The 21,325-nt window shown below is 33.7% G+C and overlaps 1 pseudogene; it reads left to right on the top strand.

Moving 5' to 3' along the window:
- The window catches only part of LOC141695335 (uncharacterized), a 36,438-nt pseudogene extending 19,965 nt beyond the window's left edge, over positions 1 to 16,473 (top strand).
- Positions 16,474 to 21,325: the final 4,852 nt, after the last annotated feature.

The raw sequence follows: 21,325 nt of genomic DNA, 5'->3' as shown, positions 1-21,325 counted from the left end.
TATAACTCTCTAATCACTAGGCACAATCATATTATTTTATATGTGCAGTGAGTTTTAGGAGTAAATCAAACTTCTTTCTACATTAGTGATTTCTTATTTCATGTAAAATCTTTTGAAATCACTATTGTACATCATTACTCTCAAAAGATTAAATGTATAATTTTCATTCATTATAGATCTTAAGTACATTTTATCTCTCTATATTGCCCTATGTTCTGTGATACAGGTTCAAGTTTAATAATATTTTTAATAATATTATTAATAATATTAATCTTTTAAATGTTCTGTGATGGTTGATCTTGTAATCGATACAGTTGTTGTAATACCTTTCAAGTTTAATAATATTTTTATTTAACTTGAATTTTATTTCAATTTTTTATTCCGCATTTAATTCGATTATTCGGTACTGTTTGTATTCAACCCCCCCTTCTACAAACACATTGGGACCTAACAAATTTGTATATCGACGGATGACTCAACCCGATGGATAATAGTCATCCGTCGAAATGCAAATTTTGACTTAGCCAAAATTTCATTCAAGAGTAAAAATCAGCTAAATTTCTGGCTACTTTTCAACTTGCAAAATAATTCAGATAAATTCAAGAGTAATTAAGCATACCTAACTCACTTACCAACCTAGAAAAGGTGGATTCATCCAGTGGCTTGGTAAAAATATCTGCAAGTTGCTTCTCACTTGGAACAAAATGTAACTCTACAGTACCATTCATTACATGTTCCCTTATGAAATGGTACTTGATGTCTATGTGCTTTGTCCTTGAATGTTGCACTGGATTTTCAGTGATGGCAATTGCACTTGTGTTGTCACAGAAAATAGGAATCCTTTCAACTTGCAAACCATAGTCTAGCAATTGATTTTTCACCCATAAAATCTGTGCACAGCAACTGCCAGCAGCAATATATTCAGCTTCAGCTGTAGAAGTAGAAACTGAATTTTGCTTTTTACCGAACCAGGACACAAGCTTGTCTCCTAAAAATTGACAGGTTCCTGTTGTGCTCTTTCTATCAATTCTGCAACCTGCATAATCTGCATCTGAATAACCAGTTAGATCAAAACCAGAATCTCTAGGATACCAAATGCCAAGTTTTGGTGTTCCTTTGAGATATCTGAAAATTCTCTTAATAGCTATCAAGTGAGACTCTCTAGGATCAGCTTGAAATCTAGCACACAAATATGTAGCAAACATTATATCTGGCCTACTAGCTGTTAAGTATAGAAGTGAGCCAACCATGCCTCTATAGCTTGAAATATCCACAGACTTTTCAGTAGTGTTTAGTTCAAGCTTAGTTGCAGTAGCCATGGGAGTTTTTGCAGATGTGCAATCCATTAGATCAAACTTCTTTAAAAGGTCAAAAATATATTTAGTTTGACTAATGAATATTCCATCACTGACTTGCTTAACTTGTAAACCAAGAAAGTAAGTTAGTTCTCCCATCATACTCATTTCATACTTACTTTGCATCAGTTTGGCAAACTTTTTACAAAGTTTCTCATCCGTAGATCCAAAAATAATATCATCTACATAAATTTGAACAAGTATGCTAGAGCCATTAACATTTCTGAAAAATAAAGTTTTATCTACAGTACCTCTTGTGAAGTGATTTTCCAAAAGGAACTTTGATAAAGTGTCATACCAGGCTCTAGGTGCTTGCATCAGTCCATAAAGTGCTTTCAGTAGATAATAGACATACTCTGGAAAATTTGGATCTTCAAAGCCAGGAGGTTGACTAACATACACTTCTTCCTCCAAATTTCCATTCAGAAAGGCACTTTAGACATCCATTTGATAGACCTTGAAATTGGCATGGGCTGCATAGGCTAAGAAGATTCTGATGGCTTCAAGTCTTGCAACAGGAGCAAATGTTTCATCAAAATCTATTCCTTCTTGCTGGCAATAGCCTTTAGCAACCAATATTGCTTTGTTCCTTACTACTATTCCATTTTCATCCATCTTGTTTATGAATACCCATTTGGTGTCTATTGGATTCTTTCCTTTAGGCTTGGGTACCAGCTTCCATACTTTATTCCTTTCAAATTGGTTTAGCTCCTCCTGCATAGCTAAAATCCAATCAGGATCTAACAAGGCTTCTTCTACCTTCTTTGGTTCTTCCTTTGACAGAAAGCTGTTGTATAGACATTCTTCTTGAGTTGCTCTCCTGGTTTGAACTCTGGAAGAAACATCACCAATAATCAGTTCAAAGGGGTGATCTTTTGTCCATTTCCTTGGTTGAGGTAGATTAGCCCTAGATGAAGAGACCTCAATGTTGTCTTGATGTGTGATTGAGTTTTGATTGCTAGAAACTCCCCCTGAGTTTGTGGATCTTTGATTTGAGATAGGGGTACTTTCTATGGGTGATCTGCCTTGACTTCCTGCTCCTTTTGATAACCCGACGGATGGTGAATTTTGAGTACCGACGGATGAGGCAGGTTGTCTTCCAACGGATAATACAGATTGCCTTCCGACGGATGAAGCATTATGTAACTCGACGGATGTTGAGTTTTGTGCTTCATTTGTGGTAGATTTGTCTGCATTATCCTTAGACACTGTTTCTTGATCACTCTCATCATCACTTTCATCACTGACCATCTCAATATTGTCGAATTTGAGGCTCTCATGGTAATCTCTATCTTTTAGTCCTTCAATCTTTTTATCATCAAACAAAACATGCATAGATTCAACAATAATGTTGGTTCTTAGATTGTAGATTCTATATGCTTTACCAACAGCATATCCAACAAAAATTCCTTCATCTGCTTTAGCATCAAACTTCCCATTTTGATCAGTTTGATTTCTCAGAATATAGCATTTACAGCCAAAGACATGAAGAAAGTTTAGAGTTGGCTTCTTGTTCTTGAACAATTGATAAGGTGTCATGCATCTTGCTTGATTAATCAGAGAGATGTTCTGAGTGTAGCATGCAGTGTTTACAGCTTCAGCCCAGAAATATGTTGGTAATTTTGATTCTTCAAGCATTGTCCTTGCAGCTTCAATAAGAGATCTATTCTTTCTTTCCACTACTCCATTCTGTTGTGGAGTCCTTGCTGCTGAAAACTCATGCAAGATCCCATTTTCCTCACAAAATGCTCTCATGACATAGTTCTTGAACTCAGTTCCATTGTCACTCCTGATTCTTCTAACTTTGAAATCAGGATGATTGTTAACTTGCCTTATGTGATTGATGATGATTTCACTAGCTTCATATTTAGACTTTAGGAAATATATCGAAGAGAACTTTGAGAAATCATCTACAATTACTAGGCAAAATCTTTTCTTAGAAATTGACAATACATTGACTGGTCCAAACAAATCCATGTGAAGCAGTTGCAGAGGCTCTTCAATTGCTGAATCAAGTTTCTTCCTGAATGATGCTTTAATCTGCTTCCCTTTTTGGCAGGCATCACACAGTCCATCCTTTGTAAACTCCACTAGAGGAATGCCTCTAACTAGCTCTTTCCTTACCAGCTCATTCATAGTCTTGAAGTTTAAATGAGATAGCTTTTTGTGACATAGCCAACTTTTATCTTGACTTGCTTTGCTGAGAAGACAAGTTACAGATTCTGCTTTAGTTGAGTTGAAGTCAGCTAGATACATATTTCCTCTTCTCACACCAGTGAGAACCACTTTGTTGTTTTGATTATTGGTCACAACACAGGCTTCTTTGTTGAAGGTTACTGAGTTGCCTTTGTCACAAAGCTGGCTGATACTCAATAGATTGTGTTTGAGACCATCCACTAAGGCAACCTCTTCAATGATGACATTGTCCTTTGAAATCAAGCCATATCCCACAGTGTAACCTTTGTTGTCATCTCCAAAAGTGATATTTGGGCCAGCTCTCTCTTCAAACTCTGTGAGCAGGGTAGAATCACCAGTCATGTGTCTTGAACAGCCACTATCCGAGTACCAAAGATTCTTTCTGTTTCCCTGCACACATCAAAATCAAGTTGATTTTGGTACCCAAGTTTCCTTGGGTCCTGCCTTGTTAGCTTTCTTCTTCTGTTTCTTAGGTTTTAACTCATTTGACTTAGGAATTTCAGATTCTTCCTTAGTCATTTAGGTTGGGCCTTTGAAACCACTAGATGCAACAGAATTATCATGCATGTTATGGCTAACAGGAAATGGCATGCTTGGTGCAAACATGTTATTCCAGTAAGGCATGCTAAATGGCATTTGAGGCATATTGTATGCAGCATAATATGGATTAGGTGCAAATGGCATATTAGCAAACTGTGCATTCATATTCTGTGTAGGCATAGCATTAACAGGCATGGGCGGCATGGCATTTATGTTAGGAAATTGAGGTTGAACAGACATGGGAGATTTGCAATTAACAGACAAATGATTTACACTACCATACTTGACACAGATCTTTCTAGGAGCATATTTATCAGGTGTGTAGTTATTGTGTTTTTTAATCCCTACTTTAACATTCCTATTGTTTTTCTTTTTAGTCTCTGTTTTTACCTCTATTTTCTCAAGTCTGTCACTTAACTGTTTGACAGTCATGTGACCGACATTACCCTTTTTCCCTTTCTTAGCTTGACTTGATTCTCCTGAAACAAAGTTCTTGGAAACAGACCCATACTTATCATTTAGCTTGGTTAATTTGGCTTTGCTGATGGGTTTGCTTACAGCCGACGGATGAGGATTTTTATCATTCGACGGATAACACTTTTTGTTATCCGACGGATAGTCCTCATCATCCGTCGAGTCTACATCTGTTAGCAACCCATCTACCAAAATAGGTTCTAGTTTCTCCTTATTCTTTTTCCAGGCTTCATCACAAAAGGACTCAATTCCTTGAACCTTGGTGATTTGAGCATGAACATCTCTGGATGTTTTCCATGCTTTAATCACCTCTTGTTCATGATCGAGCTGCTTCTTTAAAATTTCTTCCTTTTTCAAGGACTCGGTTAATTCCTCCTTGGCAATCCTACACTCAATTTTTAGTTTCTCAAACTCAACAAACTGAGACTCAAGCACATTATTCCTCTCACTCAAAAACAAGTTGTTTTCTTTGATTTTAGCATTTTCTTTAGTGAGGGACTTAAGTGTAACACGCAAATGATACAATTTTGTAGACATGTCATTTATGGTATCATTACACTCAGCTTTAGATAAATGTGCAAGGTTTGTAGTGATTACCTGATTGCTTGAGGAACTTGTCTCTGTATCATCAGACTTGGCCATTAGGGCTAGATTGACATAGCTGACATCTTCATCTTCATCCAAGCCATCAGCTGCCCAGTCATTCTCTTGTATAATAAAAGCCCTTTCCTTTTGTTTGAGTAGATCAAAGTATTTTTGCTTGTAATCTACAGACTCAAATCTTTTCTTACTGGAATCTGACTTTCTACACTCATTTGTAAAATGCCCTGGCAAGCCACATTTGAAACACTTGAATTTTGATTTATCCACCATGTTTTTATTTGGCTTGGCAGCTCCAAAGTTCTTCTTGAACTTGAGCTTGGCAAATCTTCTTGAAAGGAATGCTAGGTGCTCATCAATATCCTCCATGTCATCTTGGCTCAATGAATCTTCATTTTCTGCAGCTAGCCCCTTACCCTTGCTTTCACAGACCTTTGAAGTTGATTCCACAGCTTCCATCTTCACTTCCTTCTCCTTTTCCAGATCAGCAACTAGTACAATGGATCCTCCTTTCTTCTTTCCTCTCTCCATTCTTTCATCCTGCTCTATCTCAAGCTCATAGGTCTTCAGAATGCCATACAGTCTTTCCAAAGTAAACTCCTTATAATCTTGTGAGTTTCTCAATGAGACTGTCATTGGTTTCCATTCCTTTGGAAGAGATCTGAGAAATTTCAGATTGGAGTCTTTAGCCTGATAGACTCTTCTATGCAACTTAAGAGCATTTAGTAGTTTTTGGAATCTACTAAAAATGTCAGTGAGTGGTTCACTTTCCTCATTGTGAAAATGCTCATATTGCTGAATCAGGAGCTGCATTTTATTTTCTCTTACTTGCTCAGTACCATCACAGATTATCTGTATTGTGTCCCAAACTTCCTTGGCAGTCTTGCAGTTGATGATGTTATCAAACATGTCTGCATCCACACCATTGAACAGAATGTTCATGGCCTTTTTATCTTTCCTGACTTGTTCAATGTCAGGATCAGACCATTCATGCCTTGGCTTTGGAACATATGGCTCATTTCCTGTTGCAGCTCTCATTGGAACATGAGGGCCTCTTTCTATGCAGTCCACATAGGCCTCATCTTGAGAAAGCATATGAAGATGCATCTTTACCTTCCAATGATGTAATTATCTTTATCAAGAAAAGGAATCTTGACTCCAACATCTTTCTTGTTCATCTTGCTGAATTGTTTTGATCTTTAAACTCTTTGTAGATTAAGAGCTTGCTCTGATACCAATTGTTAGTCCCTTAACAATATAGCAAGAATTACAGAAGGGGGGTTAAATGGAATTCTTGAACCTTTTTCTTGAAATAAAAATGTTCAACTCGATTATAGATATATTTGTTTTGATTAGCACAATGCGGAATGTAAACTTGAATGAATCAAAACATAAGTAATTAAAAACAAGAGTCTTTAAAAACTTTCTGGTGGATTTAAACAATTCCACCAGAGATATATATATATATATATAATATATCGAGAGGACTCTGTGTGCAGAAATGCTCACAGCTGCTTACAAAATGGAACTACTGAGAATACAGGAAATGCTAAAGATTATGCTTACAAAGATTTCTCTGTTTTTGTGTTTCTCAGCTATCTCAGTCATTTTTCTATTTGCTACTCTCTTGGTTTATATATTACCAAGATTACAAAGTCAAAAAGACTGAACAAATATAAAATCTAACAGTCTTGATCTTTGCTGCTTTTCGTCCTCTATTACCCAGTTAATGGGCTTCCACAGTGTGTTTGTATCCAACTCGACGGCTGTGTGTCAGCTTTCACTGTTCAACTGATGTTTGAATTCTTGATATGATCATCCGTCGACTTTCAGATCATCCGTCGATGACATGATTGATCATTTGTCGACTGCTATGTTAAACATCCATTGATAGTCATTTGATCATCCGTCGAAGGCTTTGTTAATCATCCGTCGGTAGCTATTTTAGCACTCGACTTCATTTCACTTATACAGAATTACAAGACATTGCTTATGTACAATTAATCAACCTATTCTGCATATCTAGTTAAAGTCAACATGACTTATATGCTACTACAGATTCTATACAAAGGTGCATACATCACTGTGCTACAAACTTATTATTACATAAGCTACTCACTCGATGGATAATAAGTTAATCATCCGTCGGGACTATAATGAGTTATCCGTCGGGACTATAATTCTTATCCGTCGAGAGCTACATAATTTCACTAAGTAAAATCTACTTAGACATTTTGCTTAAGTGATCATCAAGTACATAACATATTCACAACATATACATTATTATATTCATAAACAGGTTTATATATGGTGTGTGTGTTATGGACCCCAAACTTCTGACCCAGGTTTGGAGGGCGCCACAACACCTCCCCAATTTTTATTGGTATATACTATATTAATAACAAAGCCACCATAAAAATAAAACCACCAAATACTACTATTCAACCTTTTCAATTGCAGTTTAGTTGTTCTAATATATATGTGGCTCTATATTGGCTCTGCACCTTGAGGACTGAGGGGACTGAACAGGGCATGAAATGATAAAGTTCAGACAAAATGACTTTAAAATTTATAATATAATAATATACATTAGATAAAAATACACACCAAAGATTGGTTCCTGCTTTTTGATGTAAAAATATAATTGACCGTTTACTACACAGGCTATAGCCAAAACCAAATTTATTTACATGACTGCCTAAATTTACCAGGGGCATTCAGACTGTTTATAAGTTGAGGCCCCAAACTCATTTCTTGTTAGCACCTGCTAACTTATTAAAATATTTGATCCAATAGCAATCTACTCAAATGAATGTCTAATAGCAGTTTTGTATAAATATTTGCAAGCATGTAAGAATTACGTAGACAATCATAAGACATTGAACATACTGGGTTTTCCTCCATTAAAGATAGCACTTTCAACAAGTTCAATACCATATACCTACATAAATAGATGAAAGCTATATAACATGCACAAACAAGATCTTTCTTTGTGTCATTGGATATAATTTACGTGGAAAAGCTCTCACTTTTATGTTTGAATTCTTTTCCTTTAAGAATTTCTCACTACCAGTTACAATACCTCCAGTGCCTACTCCGGCAAAAAAGGTATTCACTTTACCTGCAGCTCCAATCCATATCTCTAGACCAGTAATATCATATTGTATCTGTACAGTATTATATTTTAAAAGTTATACCCTGCTAATGTCACTTAAGGTGATATAATACTGGTGTAAGTAAACCTTCGGATTTGCAGGATTGATGAATTGTTGAAGAAAGTGACCATTTGGCGTCCATTCAAGTATCTCTTCGGCTTTTTGCAAAACTCCAACAACACCCTTGGATTTATCAGTTAGGTACAACTCTGCTCTAAATACTATAATTTTCTGGCATAACCAGAATAAATTTGTAATCTAACTCCTCTTTTGTACTATGCACACAATTACAGACAAATATACAATTGTACTGGGCATAAACAAACACACAAGTATTAGTTTATCCAAATAAGCAAATTTAAGCATATTCAAAGTCATATATTATTTCACATGAGAAATTATGTAACATAGAAGTCTTAAATCCAAATTAAGATTCCTTTGAACCTAATTGCATATACATAATCTAAATAATCGATCAAGGATGGCCAACAGAAATTGTCCTGAAATCATAACAGAGATCAACCTTACCTAAGTGGTGCTGATGGAGTGCTGAATGAATCGCAGAGAGCTGAGTGTGAATTGCAGAGAGAGTCTGAATCGTTGAGAGAGTCCATGTGCATTTGATTATTGAGAGAGTCTCGTGTATTGTTTATTTTTGAAGCCACCTGTATGATTTTACTCATTTATTAATATTCGACGTGTATGATTTCACTCATTTATTAATATTTGTGTATTGTTTGTTTTTGAAGTAACGTGTATGATTTTACTCATTTATTAATATGCCACGTGTATATACCCTATATATACTCTGGAGTAGGGGGTTTGGGTAGTATGGTTTGGTCGAGGGGTGCATGTGTTAAAGTATAGTATAATATAGACTATATTTATTCATTTATTCTATTATTCTACTATAATATCGAACAATATGTATAACACACATTAATTAAGAAGTTGAAATATAATTATATATAATAAAAGCAACAATTATCTTAATAAAAATAAATATAAGTAACAAATAACAAATCATTTATAATCGGGTTAAAATAGTATCATTTTTTTAAAAAACATTGAAATGGGTAAGTTTGATTTCAAATATTTTTGAATGGATGATTTTCATTCGTGTCTAATAAAATAAGGAAAATATTTAGAGTATATTTAGGTACGAATATTATATTTTTTATTACGTTTTGTAAAATGAGGAATTACGGATTGTCTTTTAAAAACTTTAGAGAAATTGAAATACAAATCTATTAAAATAAATTATAGATTATATTTATTATATTTATTCTAATATTTTATTATAATATGTAATAATATGTATAAAAAATATAATAGGTAATTAATTAAGAAATTAAACTATAATTATATATTTTTAAATGATATAAAATAATGTTAAAAGTGTTATATATATAATACAAGCAAAATTTATCTTAATAAAAATATATATAAGTAACAATCAACAAATCATTTATTTATCAGTTTGAAGTAGTATCATTTATAAAAAATTGAAATGGGCAATTTTGATTTAAAACATATTTTAATAAATAATTATAATTTTTATCTTATAAAATGATAAACACATTTAGATTGTATTTAGGGATAAATATTATATATATTTTGTTTCATTTTATAAAATAAGAAAATTACGGATTGACTTTAAAAAAATTAGACTACATGAATCCTATAAAATATAAAAATTAGGAAGAAATATAATAATAATAATAATAATAATAATAATAATAAACTATTACAATTAAAAATTAAAATACAAATGTAAAGTTTAAAAGTACTATGATAATTAAAAGTACTATGATAATTAAATGTAAACTACTACATGAATCATATATTTAAAAGTAATATGATAATTAAATGTAAAGCATTTTTTTCAAAATCACTACACAAATATTTCCAATATTTATGCTAAAAAATTAAATACAAATCAGCAAATATAATGTAAAATTACACAAAAAGTAAATATTTAGATTTATTGAAGTTAATATTTTGCAAAAATATAGTTGTAAATAAGTTTGAAAAAATAATTTCACTAAAATAAATAAAAAAATTATTTTTATGATATATATATATATATATATATATTTATATATATTTATATATATTACTACTACTAAAAGTAAATTAAATTAAATTAAAATATAAAACTAAATTAACAAACAAAGCAATTTTTAAAAAAAAATTAAAAATTATATGAATATTATAAAATATTTATAAATCACACCATGCATCGTACGGGTATAAAGCTAGTTATTTTATAAAATGGATTATCAAAATCAGTGTTAACCAAACTACAAATTATACTCATGTTTAGCTATTATTGTTTAGTATAAATGTCTTTTCAAGAAAGATTCTTTATCTATTTAGTTTGTTTAATTTATTTTTTTTTTTTTTTTTTTTTTGAATAAAAGCAGATTGCATTACTCAGAAATATCAGCCACAAGAGCCTCCAACAACAGACCTGAAGGAGGCGTAAGAAAGTTTTGGCAATTCAGAGAACAGGGTAATTTGGCTACTAAATGAGCAACCCTATTCGCTTGCCTTTTAACAAAAGAGATTGAATAGCCTGGTCTAGAAGCAAAAATAGTACGGCAGGCATCCAAGATAAAACCCACTTCTAAAAAATTGTCTGAGGAAGAATTTATAGCTTGCACCGTGATGAGAGAATCTGATTCAATTACCACCTTATCATAGTTCATAGAGTTAAGCCATTGCAGACCTTCCAGAATTGCATTTAATTTATTTTTAGATCTAAATATAGGAGCTTAGGTTTTCTTTCATCTTGAATTCAAGATGGATATATTGGATTTGACCCTAAAATGATTATTTTTTTCTAAGTTTCTTGTTTCAGGTCTAAAATTTGAACTTAAAATTTCAGTTTGTTTACTCTCCTTGGTGGGAGTGGTTTATCCTCTCCTTTATTTGTGAGTGTTATCTGATTTAGTGATTAAGGATGTATTGAGATCGTGATGACCCAGGTACATGTAAATATATATTATTCAACATATTAGTTGATGGTCTATGCAAAACACGGAGATTAGCTATTTGATCTATTTTATATTTGTTCCACTCTATCATTTTCTTCAAAAAAAAAAGTTTCTACCATTGTGAAGTTCACATTCTTTAATTTGGTAAAAAAGAAATACGTACAAAATTTTATATTTCTTTCTTCTATTTTTTACTTAAGTATTTTTTATTCTTTTGTATTCTTTAATTTGTTTTTTTGTAAAATCTCAAATGTGTCTCTTAAGATTAGTTTGTGTTGGCATTTGAAAATCCATAGTTATTAGGTCAAATTGGGCTTTCGATAGAAATAATTGAAATAATTGAAATAATTGAAATAATTTCTGATTCAACTGTAAATGTTTTGAACCAAAATAGTGTTAGAATAATTATGTAATAACTCCTGATAAAGGGACTTATCTTGTAAGAGATTTTTTTGTTTGTAGTCATATTTTCGGCAACAACCTCATATCTGAAATAATAGTTAAGGATGTTATCACCACGTACATCACCTAAAAAAAATTAAATGAACTGATTAGAGGAAATAATATTTTCTCAACATTACAATTGTATGGTTTATTAATAATTTTGTTAATTTACTTCACAACATATTTGTTAAAGTTATCAGTTGCTCACTGCCAGGAGCATCAACGACAATATAGGAACAAGTGTTTAGCATTTGTATCAGATTTGTATTAACTATAGATTAAATATTATCTTAAATATTATCACTTCATTTTGTTATAATCAATCCTTATCATCATCTGTAAATATTATCATGTAACAGCCTATATATACTTGGCTATCATATCAATACAAGCAATAAACTTTTCTGCATTTATCTTTATTTTATGGTATCAGAGCCTAAATAAGTACATCAGACTTTTTTCTTGTCATTCATCATGTCCGATGAAACCACTCCACCTGCTACTATGCTACTACACAGGTGCCTGTCGATCCTGTCACTTCGTTGGTTCCATCCAACCCGTACGTCATTCATCATTCTGATAGTCCTTCTACAGTCCTCGTTACTCCGCTTTTAACGGGTGACAATTATGGTTCATGGTGTCGTGCCATTACCATGGCTCTACGAGCCAAAAGCAAATATTGCTTCATTGATGGTTCTCTGCCAAAACCAACATCAAGTATTGATATTACTAACTGGCAACGCTGCAATGATCTAGTCAGCAGCTGGATTCTCAACTCAGTTTCTCCTGAAATCAGGCCTAGCATTCTCTATGCTGATACTGCAGCTCAAGTTTGGACAGATCTGAAGGAGCGTTTCTCCCTGTCCAATATGCCTAAGATTTATCAACTGAAGCAGTCTATTTCAGCTCTAAAACAGGAAGGTATGAATGTTTCTTCCTACTTTACTCAACTCAAGTCTTTGTGGGATGAATTGAACAGTATCACATCCCCTTCTCCATGCATATGCGGCAACGCGAAAAATATCGTGGAACAACAAAATCAAGATCGTGCAATGGAGTTTCTGCAAGGACTTCATGACAGCTTCTCCGCTATACACAGTCAGATATTACTCATGGAACCATTTCCATCTACTCAACGCATTTATAATCTTGTGCGTCAAGAAGAAAAGCAGCAAGAAATTAATGTTCGTTCAGTCCCTGCAATCGAATCTGCTGCTCTCCAGGTTTCAAAACAATCCCGACAATCTGGAAAATGTCAACGCCCCTTTTGCGATCATTGTAATCGACATGGACACACTCGGGCCACATGTTATCAGATTCATGGTTTTCCGAATAAACTTGGCAAACCAAGTCCTACTCCTTCAGCCTTTATTATTGCTCCAGTTCCCACTAATACAAGTCCTCAAATCACTCAAGACCAGTACAATAAACTTGTTGCCCTTCTCGCCAAGGAAGACGTTGTTTCTCCTATTTCTCCTTCCGCGTTTTTAGCAGGTACCATCCTATCTTGTATGACTTCTTCCTGGATAATTGATTCAGGAGCATCAAATCATATATGCACATCGTTGTCATTTTTTTCTACATATCATTCATTAAATAAAATTATAACGGTCGAATTACCTGATGGTACTCATGCATCAGTAACTCATATTGGTGTTATTAAATTTTCTTCTTCACTCATTCTCAAAGATGTATATTATATTTCATCTTTTAAATTTAATTTATTGTCTGTTTCACAATTAACGAGTCAACTTAATTGTAATACAATTTTCTCATCCTCAACATGTTTATTTCAGGACCATTTAACGAAGGCGACGATTGGTCGGGGTAAACTTCAAAATGGCCTTTATCGTTTAGAAGACGTTTCAAATCCAAGTTTTGCATTTTCTTTTCGACAGTTAAATAAATTTGATTTATGGCATTCCCGCCTGGGACATCCTTGTGATTCTCGTTTTAATTTTCTTTGTAGACAATTCAAGAATATTTATGGCAATAAAGATTTTATTTGTGATGTTTGTCCAAAAGCTAAGCAGTCTCGAAATAAATTTTCTTTAAGTGTAACACGTAAATCTAAAAAATTTGAGTTGTTACACATTGATATTTGGGGACCCTTTTCGGTACCTTCCAATAATGGATCACGATTTTTCTTAACAATTGTGGATGATTTTTCCCGCTGCACATGGGTCTACTTAATGAAAACTAAGTCACAAACTTTTCATATAATAACCCATTTTTTTAATCAAATTCAACGTCAATTCAGTCTTCCAGTATCTCAAATTAATACTGGAAATGGTGGCATCTTTCTTCCACAACTTCAAACCATTCGGTCTGACAATGGGTCCGAGTTTCTTTCATCTACTTTTCAAAATTGGTTTAGTACCCATGGAATCACTCATCAACGAAGTTGTATCTACACTCCTCAACAAAATGGTATTGTGGAGCGTAAGCACCGTCATTTACTAGATGTCGCTCGAGCTTTACGTTTTTAAGCTCACCTCCCATTATCATTTTGGGTACTCACTGCTGCCTATCTAATTAATAAATTATCAACACCATTTCTGGATTTTAAATCTCCATATGAAATATTATTTGAAGAAGTTCCTTCATACTCCTCTTTACGAGTTTTCGGTTGCTTGTGCTTCGTTAAGAACATGCATGTTCAACATAAATTTGATGCGCGTGCTAAACCTTACATATTTGTAGGATATCCTTATGGTATAAAAGGGTATCGAATTTATGACCCTGATACTCGTCGTATCCATGTTTCTCGCGATGTAATCTCTCATGAATCAACTTTTCCATATCGTGATGTTCCTGCTAAGGCACAGTCTAATGATATTACTATCACATCTCTGGATGATGATCATCTCGCACCTTGGTCAAGTCCAAATTTTGTTCAAATGGATAATCCTATCGATTCACAAGAATCGCCATCTCCTGGTTTTGATTCTTCGCCGGTTAATGAAGATACGCAATCTTCTAGTCATAACATTCAACCGTCAACGGTCATTGCGCCTCAACGCCCCCAAAGGATGCGACGTCCACCATCCCATCTCAGTCAATATATTTGTAATATTAATGATTCCTCTATATCTTTTCCATTAGCTAATCATATTTCTTGGAATCAGTTTAGTCCCTCTCATCGTTCATTCCTTACCAAGGTCATTGATCATGATGAACCTCGAACTTTTTCTCAAGCTGTCAAATCTTCAAAATGGCGTGATGCGATGTCTGCCGAAATTCGAGCTCTTATTTCTAACAAGACTTGGTCCCTTTGCCCATTACTAGCAGGTAAAACTCCAATCGGATGTAAATGGATCTATAAAATTAAGTATCATTCTGATGGATCCATTGAACGCTATAAGGCACGCTTAGTTGCCAAAGGATATACGCAAATTGAAGGAATCGATTATCATGATACTTTTGCTCTAGTTGCAAAATTAGTAACAGTCCGTCTTCTTCTCTCCATCGCTGTTATTAACAATTGGTCATTACACCAACTTGATGTGAACAACGCATTTTTATAAGGCGATTTACATGAAGAAGTATACATACAAATGCCTCCAGGTTTTTCTCAAGTTGGTGATACTCGTGTTTGTAAGTTACATAAATCCATTTATGGGCTTAGACAATCTTCTCGTGAATGGTTTGACAAATTGTCATCCACTCTCGTCGCTCATGGATTTCGTCAATGCATTTCAGACTATAGTCTCTTCACATATCTTCGTAATAACATCTTTATATTTGTCCTCGTCTATGTTGACGATATTATTATCACTGGTAATAATGATGATTTTATTACCAAAACAAAACAATTTCTTGCTCAATCCTTTTCAATTAAGGATCTCGGGCCTCTTCGTTATTTTCTTGGAATCGATTTCTAAAAAGGATTTATTTTTATGTCAACGAAAATACACTCTTGATATCTTATCTGATTCTGGAATGCTTGGTTCTAAACCTTCTCCTATTCCAATGGAACAACACACTCATCTTCGTCCAGATGATGGTACTCCACTCCCAGATCCATCAATTTATCGACGTCTCATTGGCCGTCTATTATATCTAACTGTCACTCGTCCGGACATTCAGTATGCAGTTAACACGCTCAGTCAATTTATGCAAAATCCATGTTCGTCTCATATGGACGCTGCTTATAGAGTCCTTCGTTACCTTAAGGGTTCTATTGGTCGAGGTACACTCTTATCTTCTTCCAGCATATTTTCTCTCATTGGTTTTTCTGATTCCGATTGGGCGGGTTGTCCAACCACTCGTAGATCTACAACCGGTTACTTTACAATGTTAGGATCTAGTCCTATTTCATGGAAAACAAAGAAGCAACCAACCGTCTCTCGATCATCTGTCGAGGCTGAATATCGTTCTCTAGCTGCTCTCACTGCGGAGCTACAATGGCTTCACACTCTCTTATCAGAACTTGGATTTCCTCCACCTACGCCATTCAAAGTTTATTGTGATAATCAGGCTGCTATTTATATTGCCAAAAATCCGGTATTTCATGAAAGAACAAAACACATAGAAATTGATTGTCATTTTATTCGTGAGAAAATTCTCTTTGGTCTTATCTCTCCATCTTACATTCGCTCTTTTGATCAACTCGCTGATATTTTTACCAAACCACTTGGTGGCGATACTATAACTCGATTACTTCCCAAGTTGGGCGTGGTTGACATTTCTTCCCCGGCTCCAACTTGACGGGGGGTGTTAAAGTTATCAGTTGCTCACTGCCAGGAGCATCAACGACAATATAGGAACAAGTGTTTAGCATTTGTATCAGATTTGTATTAACTATAGATTAAATATTATCTTAAATATTATCACTTCATTTTGTTATAATCAATCTTTATCATCATCTGTAAATATTATCATGTAACATCCTATATATACTTGGCTATCATATCAATACAAGCAATAAACTTTTCTGCATTTATCTTTATTTTAATATTTGTGTAATATATAAAGTTTAGCATTTTTCCTTCCTATATTTTTATTATTTGTAAGCAGTAATTTAGGAAATCATAAAATTACCCACGATTTTTTGAAGTGACCTCCTAATGTCCGTCCTCCACTCCTTGATCCAATTCAATTATTTTTTCGGGAACAATATTTTCTTCATTGTTTCGTGTAAATAATTTATTTATACTTATATTAACATAATATAAATGATAAACTTATATATAAAAATTAAATTAATACAAACTTGAATATTTTTCAGTATTAAATATGTAGCTGACCTACTACTTGGCACATAAATTTAGTGCTACATGTCATATCATAAAAGTGTTCACTTATGTTAATGCATTATATATGTTAAAACCAACAGATTACTACTAGTACAATTAATTAGTAACTACAAATCTTATAACCAGTGCAAAGTTATAACTTGGAACTTAAGACTAATTTAATGATATATATAAAGTTTTTACTAATTTTTAGATGTCATACTTTTAATTTTATTAACTAATTTGTAGATTTTTCCACTTTGTATATTTAGGGTTTCCATGTAGATCTTTTATTTAATTAACCCATTATAAATAAAATTCATATAACTAAACACATATTCAAATATCAATCTAGAGTAATTTAATTTTTACATGTTCTTGGGAGCATACTAAAATAAAATTATAATATTCCTTTGAATGTTTCATATTCGTGGAAGATGATGATTGAGAGCGGACCATGACAAACACTTTAACTTGACATGATGGGTTAGAGGTATAAACATATATATTCTTATATAGATTAACAAGATAGCTAGAAAAATTAAAAATAAAATAGGAATATATGGATCCCACAACATTTTACTTGCAATAGAAAGTAAGAGAAAACTATATCATATATAAAAAGAAGCTTGTTATTAATTGAGAAGAAGTGAGGTTATGGTAGAAGGATAAGTTAATTAGAAGAAATGACGTTGTGGTCTAAGGATAAGTGAGATTATGGATTAGGTTAAAAAACATTTTAAAATCATGTTGGTTTGAAAACAATTTTGGTTTAAAATTAATAAAACAGGTTTCACAATTGAGAAAAAGTTAAACATTATTTTGTTGTGTGATGGAAATAAATCATTTTAAATATAGAGTAATCGTAGTGAGAATATTTAATTAAGAAAATCTTGATTTTATGAATTCTTTATTTTTTTGGTAAAATAGTTTTTGAGTTGCCTCAAAAGAGTTTATAAAATGATTATATTTAAATAAGTTTATTTATGAAAACATTAGTGCTGGTTAAAATGAAAACTTCTTAGTTTTTTTTAGTTTGACAAGTTCACTAAGATAGTATGCTCAGATGTTAATGCAACAGTAATAACATCATGCACAAAGATAAATAATATAATCTCATGGTGAATGCATGATCATGATATATATAACCCATAGTCATCATAAAAGTCACATGCACAAATACATAATATCCAGTCTTACCCATATTTCGGGAATATCGGCAATACATCTGAATGATCGCCTAAAATATAATACATGGAAATTCTCTACTACATAAGTGATCTAAAGATCATAAAGTCAACATGAATATATTTCCAGAAACTCGGAACTATAGTAAAGCAAAAAGGGTGCAGTCCCATCAGCATCTCAAAGTCATCGACTCCAATATACTCGAGTCGAAAGCATCTATATATACGGGGTCAGCAAAAGGTAATAATGCACAAATGATGATATGTTCCACTCCTCAAAAAGCAAAAAGTCATATCTACTAGATCAAGTCAATGTAGACCGAACAGCTCGTCCACCCTCGGTAAAAACTCCTCTCTGATCCGATTAATCATCCTAGCAATATAAGTCCTACCCACAGCTTCTAAACTAGTAGATGGCATCCCATAAATGTCTGCCTGTAGACCCGAAATAATAGTGGTAGCGGTCTGGTGCAAAATCTCTCTAACGAAACTCCTTTTAACAGAACTCGTCTCCAGTGAAGGTATATAAGGTCTCTCTTCGTTCAATCTCATCACAGCATCTCGGGTCGCAAATAACTCCAGGTACCAAATATACACCTCATCATACATTTTGTAAGGCATATGTCATAGCCTATTTGTATATTCGAGGATTTAACTCAACTCAAATAAGAATGTAATAAGTAAATACTGGATCTACCGTCAAAGAGATCTCGCAAAGTAACATATGTCAAAGGATTCAGAAACAAGGTTCATCTACAGACTTGAGGAATTAATTTACTTGAAGAAGTTCAAGAAATTGATCAAGCCTCAGTGATATAAATCAAGGTTGTGGATTTAATCAAATGATAGAGATCTCGTCAGGGTATCAGATAATTACAAGGATTTAATCTGAAGAAAATCAAGTTGTCAAAGTCAAGAGATGAAGAAACGTCACGGAAGTTAGTCACTCATGAACCAGACAGTACATCGAGTGTCAACATTGAAGTGGTGGAATTGATTCATAATTTTCAGTGATTTACAGAAGATATTCAGAAGAATGGTTGCTGCTCAAGATTAGTAGTAATTCTCTATTAATTAATTAAGTCATATAATTTAATTAAGAAAATAAATTATATCTGCAAAGATTAATTTATTTATTAATTGAATTAATTGATTAATTAATTCATAATTAATATTAAGGATTTTCAGAATTTAAATTGGATTAAAATCTATTTAAATTCAACAAGACAATCTGATTGTACTAATATGACAATCGGTATGACAATTAATAGTCATACAGAAAGTCATGCTAGTACAAATAATTGTCTTGCCGAAAGTTACACTGGAAGAGAATTGTCTAGCTAGTTCAATCAGATTGTCTTGCTAGTTCAATCAGATTGTCTTGCTAGTTCAAAGGATAGTCTCACCGAAAGTCCTACCAGCTAAGGGATTGTCATTCCAGTTCATTCCATTCTGTTGATTGATTAAAAAGACAGAAGCAGCCATTCAAAAATAATCCAACACAACAGAACCCGAGAACAAAAAGAAAAAGAAGCTGAACAAATATTTCATCTTCTCTGCTAATTTCAAGATCAAATTTCTAGTTTGTAAAGTTAAATCCAAACCACTAGAAATCTTTATCTTGTTCTTGTGTAACAATCTAGTGGATCAAAATCCCTAGAACTTAATCTCAAATCGCGTTTAGCATTTGATTCTAATTATTACAAAAATAGAAAAAGTTCATGTCGAATTTATTCTAAATTTGTGATAATTAATTTGAGATTAATTCCTTATAATCGATACAGTTGTTGTAACACCTTTCAAGTTTAATAATATTCTTATTTAACTTGAATTTTATTTCATATTTTTATTCCGCATTTAATTTGATTATTCGGTATTGTTTGTATTCAACCCCCCCTTCTACAAACACATTGGGACCTAACACATTTGTTGGAGCTCCTCATACAGAAAGGTTGGGACAGTAGCCACCTGATAACCTCCCAAATCAGTGAGAAATAAGAAAAACTCTCAGCAAGTCCCCCTAAGCCCGTAGTAGCAGGTGCAACAGTAGTGGTAGGGGCAGGGGTGCAGTATCACATACTGGCATATCAGACAGGAATGGAGCTAAAAATGGGGATGGTTGGTCAACATCCATGTCTAGGGGCTCAAGAAAAGCAGGGAGCCCAATAGGTGCATACTCTGGGTAGAATCATGCCCAAGCTCAGCAGTAAACATGGTCCCAAAATGGTACAGATCAGCGGTAGGCATGACTGGAGCACCTACTCTCAAAGGTGTGATATCTGGTAGCTCAGGAAGAAAATGAGTCTCTAGGTCAGTAGCCAAGTGATCTCCCTCACGAGGAGACATAACAGTAGGTATCCCATCAGTAGCTGGAATTATAGGTGATGGAATTAATGTCAAATCAGATAGACTAGTGAAAGTAGGGGTGACACCATTCGACTGAACCACTGGCTCCTCAATAGTAACAGGAGAGCCAAAAGCCTCATCAAGAGGTGGAGAATCAGTCAAGACAATTATAATAGGTGGTGAATCAGTCAAGTCGATAATCACTGGCGCACCTCTAGGTGGCGCTGGAATCTTCCGGATAGATGAGTCCTCACTATCACTAGATATAACCATACAAGCCTCTGAAGGATCAGTATCTAAACTTGAACCAATACTCTCCCCTGGAAAAGGAGTAGATGACCTATCTCTAGCTACTCTGTAGTCTCACATCTGAATTATAACAAAAGCAATACCATAAGATGATCTTACAAGGTAATGTCTTAAATAAAAGTTTCTACGTCAAGGGGTTATTACTTTGTGATCCCTATCTTATCTTTGAGTATTATATACTCTTATATTTATAATATACTCTTAACTATACTCTCTCGTATATGATTAGATTTTTAGGGTTCGCGTTCCTAGTAAATATAACCACAGCTCTGATACCAACTCCGTGACGCCCCTAAACCCATTTTCTTGGATTCCGGTCATCACGGTACCAAGCTGCTCACACTTATATTAAAATTATAACACATAATATAATCTATAGTTCACTGTGGATGCCACTCCATAGATCTCAGGATCGAGTCTCCACGCATACCTGCTTATTACATGCATAATAGAAATCCTACTACAAGTCTGTAAGATAAGTCA

This window comes from Apium graveolens, chromosome 11, assembly GCF_009905375.1.
Source record: "Apium graveolens cultivar Ventura chromosome 11, ASM990537v1, whole genome shotgun sequence".
In the NCBI taxonomy this organism is placed as follows: Eukaryota; Viridiplantae; Streptophyta; class Magnoliopsida; order Apiales; family Apiaceae; genus Apium; species Apium graveolens.
The sequence above is the reverse complement of the archived record's forward strand: the minus strand, read 5'-3'. Positions and strand labels throughout refer to the sequence as shown.